This window comes from Rosa rugosa, chromosome 6 (genome assembly GCF_958449725.1).
Source record: "Rosa rugosa chromosome 6, drRosRugo1.1, whole genome shotgun sequence".
Taxonomy (NCBI): Eukaryota; Viridiplantae; Streptophyta; class Magnoliopsida; order Rosales; family Rosaceae; genus Rosa; species Rosa rugosa.
The window spans coordinates 44,512,532-44,522,223 of record NC_084825.1 but is presented as its reverse complement, the minus strand read 5'-3'; the positions used below and the strand labels follow the sequence as shown (position 1 = coordinate 44,522,223).

At 38.3% G+C, this 9,692-nt stretch overlaps 1 long non-coding RNA gene across 4 annotated transcripts; it reads right to left on the bottom strand.

The window, feature by feature from the left end:
- Positions 1 to 5,163: 5,163 nt before the first annotated feature.
- LOC133715492 (uncharacterized) lies at positions 5,164 to 9,492 on the bottom strand. 4 transcript variants are annotated; one of them, XR_009849086.1, is made up of 9 exons: positions 9,095 to 9,470; positions 8,918 to 9,012; positions 8,759 to 8,798; positions 8,592 to 8,638; positions 7,892 to 8,002; positions 7,679 to 7,805; positions 5,899 to 6,026; positions 5,583 to 5,638; positions 5,164 to 5,509 (listed from the first exon to the last, which is right to left on the bottom strand). It is a non-coding gene; the product is annotated as an uncharacterized LOC133715492 (long non-coding RNA). The 4 variants fall into 4 exon arrangements; XR_009849085.1 differs by lacking the exon at positions 8,592 to 8,638 and having other exon boundaries at positions 6,118 to 7,805; positions 9,095 to 9,492; XR_009849087.1 differs by lacking the exon at positions 8,592 to 8,638 and having other exon boundaries at positions 7,720 to 7,805.
- Between the last annotated feature and the right edge of the window lie 200 nt (positions 9,493 to 9,692).

The following is a 9,692-nucleotide window of genomic DNA, read 5'->3' as shown; positions in this document are numbered from 1 at the left end:
TTAGCGCCAATAACTCCTTCTTTTCCGAGATTTAAGGCACTAATCACTCGTTGAAAAACAACAGTCGTGAAAAATAAGCTCGTGAAAAGAACAGTTACCTCCTCGAAAACCGTTCGGTTTCCCCACATGCTATTAATCCTTTAATAATAGCTAACTCCTCAAAAACCGCTCCTCATATGCTGCTAGTCCCTTTTTTCCCGAGATTTGGAATCACTAATCTCGATTTACTGACATCGTTTTGACTCCTCTTTGACCGTCCATCCAAGGGTGGATATTTGCATGCCTATATCTTCCTCCACATTATAAACCCAAATTTCCAATCCCAAAATCATTTCATCAATTCAAATATTTCTAAAAGCAATCTTTCTTAATTACTCATCATCATCACTCTTCAATTCTCGCATTCTCTCAATCCATCACCAATGGAACTACAAACCCAGCAACCAACCGAGGATGGAGGAAGCAACAAAGCAGTCGGGAGTAGTGCTAACATGCTTTGTAAGCGGAGCAGGTGGAATCCTACTACAGATCAGATAAGAATCCTCAAGGAGCTTTTCTACAATAAGGGAGTTAGGTCCCCAACTGTAGAGCAGGTTGAGAGGATCTATCTCCAGCTGAAATGGTACGGCAAGATCGAGTTCAAGAACGTCTATTTTTTGTTCGTGAACCAAAGGGCTCGGGAGAAGCAGAAGAAGAAGTCCACTTCGGATGTTCATGTGCCCATGCAAAGATCAGGGCTTGTTGGTGATGACAATGTTACCAATTGGAAACATGAGGATCAGTATATTAACTTTGGATCTTCTGCACCTGCTTCTGCTTCTTCCGCTGGTGTGATGATTGCTGTTAACGGGCAGATGGGGAACTATGGTGGTTATGGATCTATGAACATGGAGAAGAGTGCTAGGGATTGTTCAATCTTAGCTGGAGGGGGAACTAGTTCTACTTTCTTTCACATGAATGTAGAACAAACTTTCATGGAACAAAGAGGAGAAGATCACCAGGAGATTGAAACCCTTTCACTGTTTCCCGTGCATGGTGAGGACATCTTTGACAACATGAAGACTACTTCCGATGAAGGTGGCGGTCACGGTGGTGGCTCTCACATTTCCCTTGAGCTCAGCCTTTCCTGCGAGGGCAAAGCTGGAAAAAATTTCCGGAGCCGCTGACTCGGCTTAGTATAGTGTAGTGTTGCCCTCCCTAGTGTTGCTAGGCGTAGCGAAGAAACGATTATGGGCCTCAAAAACAGGCCTTCATGAATGGGCTTCGCGAGTGTAGGAACACTAGAATTGCCCCCATGTCTTATGCGAAGAAATTGTCTACGGCTCCTCCGAGTAATTTTTGGATCTCACTAAATTTTTTTTTTTTTTTTTTTTAAATAAGTAGCTGAATTCAATAAGACAATGTGAATCAAGGTTTAGACATGTGGCCCAAGTATAGTCGCCTAGACACAAATTTTCTTTCAAATCCTTTGGGCAACCTTACTGAAATGGCCAGGTGGGGGAGGGCGAACAAGAGAGGCAGAATCCATTTTGGCATGAGCTACTCCCACATAGTGGTTTAGGCCCATTTGCACGCACTTCTGGATTCAATAACCTGTCATGAACGTTGTCCCCTTTCTAGACACCATTTCACATAGGCTATACTTACTAAGATGAGAAAGGTCATAAGTGTGAAGACAGTTCAACAAGTGTTAATAAAAGCCACCCTTAACCTTAAGGGACCTGAACTAGGCACCAATAAGGAGTTTGGGCCAATATTAACAAAAGAGACTTCACCTATTCCGTTATGATTCACAATCACTACTAGGATAAAGTTCATAGACATCAGTTCACAACTGATGTTAAAAAAAAAAAAAAAATCCGATGTCTTAGTGGGTGATGTTAAAGATCGCCAAAACTAAGACATCGGTTCACAACTGATGTCTAGTCTGCGACGAGACATCGGTTTCAGGTTCAGAACCGATGTAAAAACGTTAATGTGATCACCATTTTGGTGTGTTTAGCTATTGTCAAACCTTCATATTTTGGCATTAGATGCTTAATGAAATATAGGTCTAACAACACAATTATCCATTTTAACATCATTTCTGATTTAGAAACGATGTCTGATAATATTTTACACATCGGTTCTCATTAATTTTTGCTTGTGGTTGATAAGCTTTTCGTGTGTTTGGTACATAATCTTTCACTAGATATTCAATCTACATTCTGTAGTATAGTTTGAACTGATGTCCATAGTTATGCTAGACATCGGTTTTGTGTATATATCGATGTTCATAGTTATTCTAGACATCGGTTTTTGTTTATATATCGATGTTTATAGTAATGCTAGACATCGGTTTTGTTTATATATCGATGTTTATAGTAATGCTAGACATCGGTTTTGTTTATATATCGATGTTTATAGTGAAACTCTTAGCGCCAATAACTCCTTCTTTTCCGAGATTTAAGGCACTAATCACTCGTTGAAAAACAACAGTCGTGAAAAATAAGCTCGTGAAAAGAACAGTTACCTCCTCGAAAACCGTTCGGTTTCCCCACATGCTATTAATCCTTTAATAATAGCTAACTCCTCAAAAACCGCTCCTCATATGCTGCTAGTCCCTTTTTTCCCGAGATTTGGAATCACTAATCTCGATTTACTGACATCGTTTTGACTCCTCTTTGACCGTCCATCCAAGGGTGGATATTTGCATGCCTATATCTTCCTCCACATTATAAACCCAAATTTCCAATCCCAAAATCATTTCATCAATTCAAATATTTCTAAAAGCAATCTTTCTTAATTACTCATCATCATCACTCTTCAATTCTCGCATTCTCTCAATCCATCACCAATGGAACTACAAACCCAGCAACCAACCGAGGATGGAGGAAGCAACAAAGCAGTCGGGAGTAGTGCTAACATGCTTTGTAAGCGGAGCAGGTGGAATCCTACTACAGATCAGATAAGAATCCTCAAGGAGCTTTTCTACAATAAGGGAGTTAGGTCCCCAACTGTAGAGCAGGTTGAGAGGATCTATCTCCAGCTGAAATGGTACGGCAAGATCGAGTTCAAGAACGTCTATTTTTTGTTCGTGAACCAAAGGGCTCGGGAGAAGCAGAAGAAGAAGTCCACTTCGGATGTTCATGTGCCCATGCAAAGATCAGGGCTTGTTGGTGATGACAATGTTACCAATTGGAAACATGAGGATCAGTATATTAACTTTGGATCTTCTGCACCTGCTTCTGCTTCTTCCGCTGGTGTGATGATTGCTGTTAACGGGCAGATGGGGAACTATGGTGGTTATGGATCTATGAACATGGAGAAGAGTGCTAGGGATTGTTCAATCTTAGCTGGAGGGGGAACTAGTTCTACTTTCTTTCACATGAATGTAGAACAAACTTTCATGGAACAAAGAGGAGAAGATCACCAGGAGATTGAAACCCTTTCACTGTTTCCCGTGCATGGTGAGGACATCTTTGACAACATGAAGACTACTTCCGATGAAGGTGGCGGTCACGGTGGTGGCTCTCACATTTCCCTTGAGCTCAGCCTTTCCTGCGAGGGCAAAGCTGGAAAAAATTTCCGGAGCCGCTGACTCGGCTTAGTATAGTGTAGTGTTGCCCTCCCTAGTGTTGCTAGGCGTAGCGAAGAAACGATTATGGGCCTCAAAAACAGGCCTTCATGAATGGGCTTCGCGAGTGTAGGAACACTAGAATTGCCCCCATGTCTTATGCGAAGAAATTGTCTACGGCTCCTCCGAGTAATTTTTGGATCTCACTAAATTTTTTTTTTTTTTTTTTTTTAAATAAGTAGCTGAATTCAATAAGACAATGTGAATCAAGGTTTAGACATGTGGCCCAAGTATAGTCGCCTAGACACAAATTTTCTTTCAAATCCTTTGGGCAACCTTACTGAAATGGCCAGGTGGGGGAGGGCGAACAAGAGAGGCAGAATCCATTTTGGCATGAGCTACTCCCACATAGTGGTTTAGGCCCATTTGCACGCACTTCTGGATTCAATAACCTGTCATGAACGTTGTCCCCTTTCTAGACACCATTTCACATAGGCTATACTTACTAAGATGAGAAAGGTCATAAGTGTGAAGACAGTTCAACAAGTGTTAATAAAAGCCACCCTTAACCTTAAGGGACCTGAACTAGGCACCAATAAGGAGTTTGGGCCAATATTAACAAAAGAGACTTCACCTATTCCGTTATGATTCACAATCACTACTAGGATAAAGTTCATAGACATCAGTTCACAACTGATGTTAAAAAAAAAAAAAAAATCCGATGTCTTAGTGGGTGATGTTAAAGATCGCCAAAACTAAGACATCGGTTCACAACTGATGTCTAGTCTGCGACGAGACATCGGTTTCAGGTTCAGAACCGATGTAAAAACGTTAATGTGATCACCATTTTGGTGTGTTTAGCTATTGTCAAACCTTCATATTTTGGCATTAGATGCTTAATGAAATATAGGTCTAACAACACAATTATCCATTTTAACATCATTTCTGATTTAGAAACGATGTCTGATAATATTTTACACATCGGTTCTCATTAATTTTTGCTTGTGGTTGATAAGCTTTTCGTGTGTTTGGTACATAATCTTTCACTAGATATTCAATCTACATTCTGTAGTATAGTTTGAACTGATGTCCATAGTTATGCTAGACATCGGTTTTGTGTATATATCGATGTTCATAGTTATTCTAGACATCGGTTTTTGTTTATATATCGATGTTTATAGTAATGCTAGACATCGGTTTTGTTTATATATCGATGTTTATAGTAATGCTAGACATCGGTTTTGTTTATATATCGATGTTTATAGTGATGCTAGACATCGGTTCTTGTTTATATATCGATGTCCATATCTATACTACACATCGTTTTTGTTTATATATCAATGTCCATATCTATACTACACATCGTTTTTGTTTATATATCGATGTCCATAGTAATGTTAGACATCAGTTTTTGTTTATATCTCAATGTCAATGTTTATATTAGACATCGTTTTTGTTTATATATCGATGTTCATAGTAATGCTAGACATCGATTTTTGTTTCTAAACTGATGTTTTTTTCATTTCTTGACATCAGTCTATGAATTCAAACTGCTGTTATATATCCCTTTTGCTGCTGTATTTGGTACTAGAAAGCTGATCCACAAATAACATGAAATTCAAATGTACTTTAAATATTAGGGAATTGTATTAATTTCTATACATAATCAGAGCTTGAGGTAGTTTCAAAAGTTTTGCACAATAAACTCTAACCTACTTTAAGGCTAGTGTAGAAGATACCACTACTGCAATAACTACATGCAGCATAATTTGTTCACAATTCATCCTGATATCACTACATCTACTACAAAATGGTCAGCAAAATCTAGCCTTACTCAAAATCATATTGCTTGTCAAGATCTAGCTATAGCAAAATCTGCAAGTAGTCAGCCACTTCAATGCGCACCTCATCAAGTTGCTCTTGGGTATATGAGTTCCGACTCTTTGCCGCCCACTAGAAATGTATAGCACAACATAAGTCATCATCATTGAAGCAGAAACCAGAAGAGGAAAAAAATAATCCTTACTTCTTTACTTTGTACAAATAATCCTTTGATGCCTTTTTTCTTGACCAAACCCGCACCTGAATCACATTGATGATGCAAGGTAAAGAAAGGTGTTTAAAGTTTGATCTACGAGTACAATGAAAAAAAAAACAAGTTTGGTAGTTTGAATAAGGTAAAGAGGAGAAACAGAACAGAAGAAACACAAGCATTACATGCATTCCTCCTCAAAGTGAGATGGAAGTTCTAGCTTGCAAACTAGTAAGAGGTTCCAATTTGTGTGCCAATAGAGTGAAAGAAAACAATTAGAAGTACTAGAGCAACGTTTGAAAAAACATACCTTCCCCGAAGCATTCAGGGCCTTGTTGGCATCATGCAAAACAAAATATTTCCTTGCAGCTACAGCACCAAGAATGGCAACACCCAACAGCACAGGCTCACTCTCCCGTGGAATAATAATAGGGCAACCTGAACCAAGCACCCAAATGCATGTCTCAAGTTTATGCACTTGTTTAAACAAAGGATTGAACTTGTGCAGGTGTACTTAAAAGGATAATACCCTTTGTTTAGATTCCAACATCCACATCCACAGTGGATGTGCCAGCAGCAGGTTATATTTTTTTTAAGAGTGTGTGTGTGTGTGTGTGTGTGTCTGTAGAGAGAGAGATAGAGAGAGAGAGAGAGAGAGAGAGAGAGAGAGAGAGAGAACCAATTATATCTGCGTGTTCTAATATGGCAGTACAAAACATATACTGAACAGATATTTATATGGCAGTACAAAACATATACTGAACAGATATTTATAAATGTTTAAAGTGAGCCCCAAAACTGTTTAGAACTCTAATTTCTAAAACTAACAACATAAAATGAGAAGAAAAAAAAATCTTAAGGTGAGGTTGTTAAACACTTAAACCACCTGTTGAACACAGGAAATGAGTCATAAAAACTGTAATTTTCATTCAGATGAAATGGTAAAGGTTTGAAAGGGCTCCCCTTTCTACCACTCTAATTTCCTGATCTCTAAGCTTCTCATAATCAGAATGAAAGCAGGCTATGCTTAAGTGCAGCACAAGGAAATTAGAAGCAGGTTAGAAATATCACAAACTGAGTTATAGAAATGAATTCCTATCTTTCCACTGCAGAGCACCTTGTCGATGTCTTTACTAAGGGCCTCTACCTAAGGGGAGGTTGGGGTTTAGTGGGGAGTTACAGTATAGTACGCTTAACCATGACTAGGCTTAGTTGTCAGTAACTATGGTTACACTGCAAGTTGTAATAACTGATAAATCTGTTAGCAAGTCAATTAGTGAGTAAGACAATTGAATTTGCACTCATAAACAAGTAAGTTGCAATTCTCAATCCATTTCCAAAAAATTCATTCATTTTTGGTTTTCAATCTTCATTGAGTCTGAAACCCTAGAATATGCCCCGTACAACATATTTCAACATCTTCAATCCTATACTACCAGAGTTTTCCAATCTTTATCAATACGACTCAGAAATATAAGTAAATTATGAATAAATCCACTAATAAACAAAAAAGGACAGATACATGCGAGAAAAGTAAAGCAAAAAAAAAAATATTATATAAATGCAATTGGAAATCACAGCGACAAATTTGCTGCTTCCGTAAGAGCTGCTCTCCATTGCATGTTTCTACTTTTTTTCAAAGTCTAATGTATGAAATGTGCACACTTCAAACTGTCCTTAATAAAAGAATCATGTTCCAAATCTGTTATGAATGTTTGCTGGACATTATTTTTTCATACGGGTGAAGTGCACATTCACACATTCTAAAGTGCCTTTGGAATTTCTAAAGTGCCTTTGGAATTTCTAAAGTGCCTTTGCTCGACATTCTTTCGAAGTGGTATTTTAGGTAGTTTCCCTACTTTAGTTAGTGATTCAAAATTATATGTTATACAAATCATCTGAGTTTAATAATGTCAGATATGAGTCCAGTGTTTGAAGATATATAGCATTATATCACTCTCACTTGTAACAAACAGAGCGCACTAAAAGCCAGCAAACAATACCAATTAAAAGCCCAGAGATAAAAATTAAAAATAACTGAAACGCCAGACAACCAATGAGCAAACACAAATTGAAATTGAAGAACAAACCCAGCCTTGTTCGTGTGGATTGATCGAGATTTGACCATTACATGAGTCCAGATTAATTGGTGCCTCTACCCCTCTCACCATCAATTACCATCTTTCGGGATCAACTTTGGCAAAAGAAAATCTTCTTCTAAATAAGAGATCGAGTGCAGAAAAAGCAGGTCAGTGAAAAATTACACAACAGATTACAAGTTTATGTGCATGGAATCTTAATACCTGAAATCCAAGTATTAATGATCGATCATAGTGTACTTCAAGGCCTCGATCGGTACTTCATTCTGAGTAGATTAAGGCTGCAAAGGCTAGCAGCTAATGTGACAAAATTACCTAAGCAGACAATTAAGAAAAAATATAGTAGTAAGAGTAAAGTATTTAAGAAAACCTGGAACTTATAAACTTTTATCTTGCTTTAGTAGAAAAGGCATTATTATAGGCACTGAATTCACATGGGCACATGAAACTTGATTTCCCATAAAGTCGGGAAAACTAATCATCAACCATTAATCAACTACACCACAAAAAACAAATCAAAAAATTGAAGTTGCAATATGAAGCAATTATAGTTTTGGCAAATAAAAACTACTGTAATCAATGCAGTAGCAACAATGTTCAGAAAATATGGAAGCACCAGACAAAGTAAACCCGGCTTTTTAAGGCCCTTTTGGTCCAGAGAGAAGTCTCTCTGGTAGTAAGAGACTGCCGACAGAAACAAAAATCAATCTACAGGGATTCTAAGTACAATGTTGGTTATTTGAAACCTATATCAGGCTCTCTTGTGATGCATATCAAATTGGATGAAAGTTGAGTATTGTTACATTCTCCCATCTTACTCTTATTGTCCTCACAACAGCTATAAAAACCTTATCTTCCATTTCTTAAAATTTTTATCTTTCTAAGCCACCATAACCATTCTCACCTATACATAAGAAACACGAGCAGATATGACAAGTTCATGTTCTTCACCTATACATAAGAAACACGAGCAGATAAATAACATGTTCTGCCCACCTTTCACAATAATAATATATACTTAGTCTTAAACACAAACACATATGTAGCAAACGAAAAATAAATTTGCCTTACCCTTTAAATGACTGGTTTCGAGCTCTACGCACTCTAGGATCTGCAGCAAGTAGAGTTAAGTAATCAAAAGCTAAGACTTCATTTCTAGAATGCAGTACCAATTAAATCAAAAGTAGGAGTCCAAAACAAAAACCAATTAAAAAGAGATTGAGAACATACCCAAGACACAGACTTTGAAGAATCAGAAATCGAATATGTGGAAACTTTTCAGCTTTGCTGCTTGAGGAAGAGAGCAACCCAGAGTTCGAGGCTGTCTGAAAACCCAGAAATTCATGGAGATGTTCATGAGAGAGATCGATTGAAAACCTAGAAAGTAAAACCCAGACAACTTCTTACCGAGTTACAGTCGATGAGAGCGATGGCCGTCGCCGCCTCGACGGTCGAAGAGAAGGGCTGAGAAGGGGAGGCCCATGGAAGAGAAAGGAGAGGAGTCGATCTGCAGCTCCGGCTTCGGCTTCTCGATCTCAGCAATTGGGAGATTCACTGGATTTGAGAAGAGAGATGAGAGAGAAGGAGGCGGACAAGGAGGAGGAGATCGAGCGGTCGGAGCCGGAGAAGGCGAAAGAGGACGTCGGTTGCTGGACGGGGTGGTGTCGCGGTCTGGGAAGTGAGAGAAATTAGCGGGGTGTGGGGAAAACCTAGTCAATATGAGTGGGAAATCTGACCAAGTGTTGGGAGGGAGTGAAAATTTGGCTCCCCGCTCACATAATTTGAGACTTAGTACTTTCCGCGTTTTTTTTAAATTTTGGATGAAAAGTATAGACATCAGTTCAGTATAAGAAATGATGTTAATTATATAAATAGAAATCGGTTTTTCAGAAATCGATGTTAAAATAATTTTTTACATCGCGTAAAATCTTAACCGATTTAAATGACGGGATGTCTATTAGCATATTTCTAGTAGTGAATCCCTTTACTAAACTCAACTTCTTAA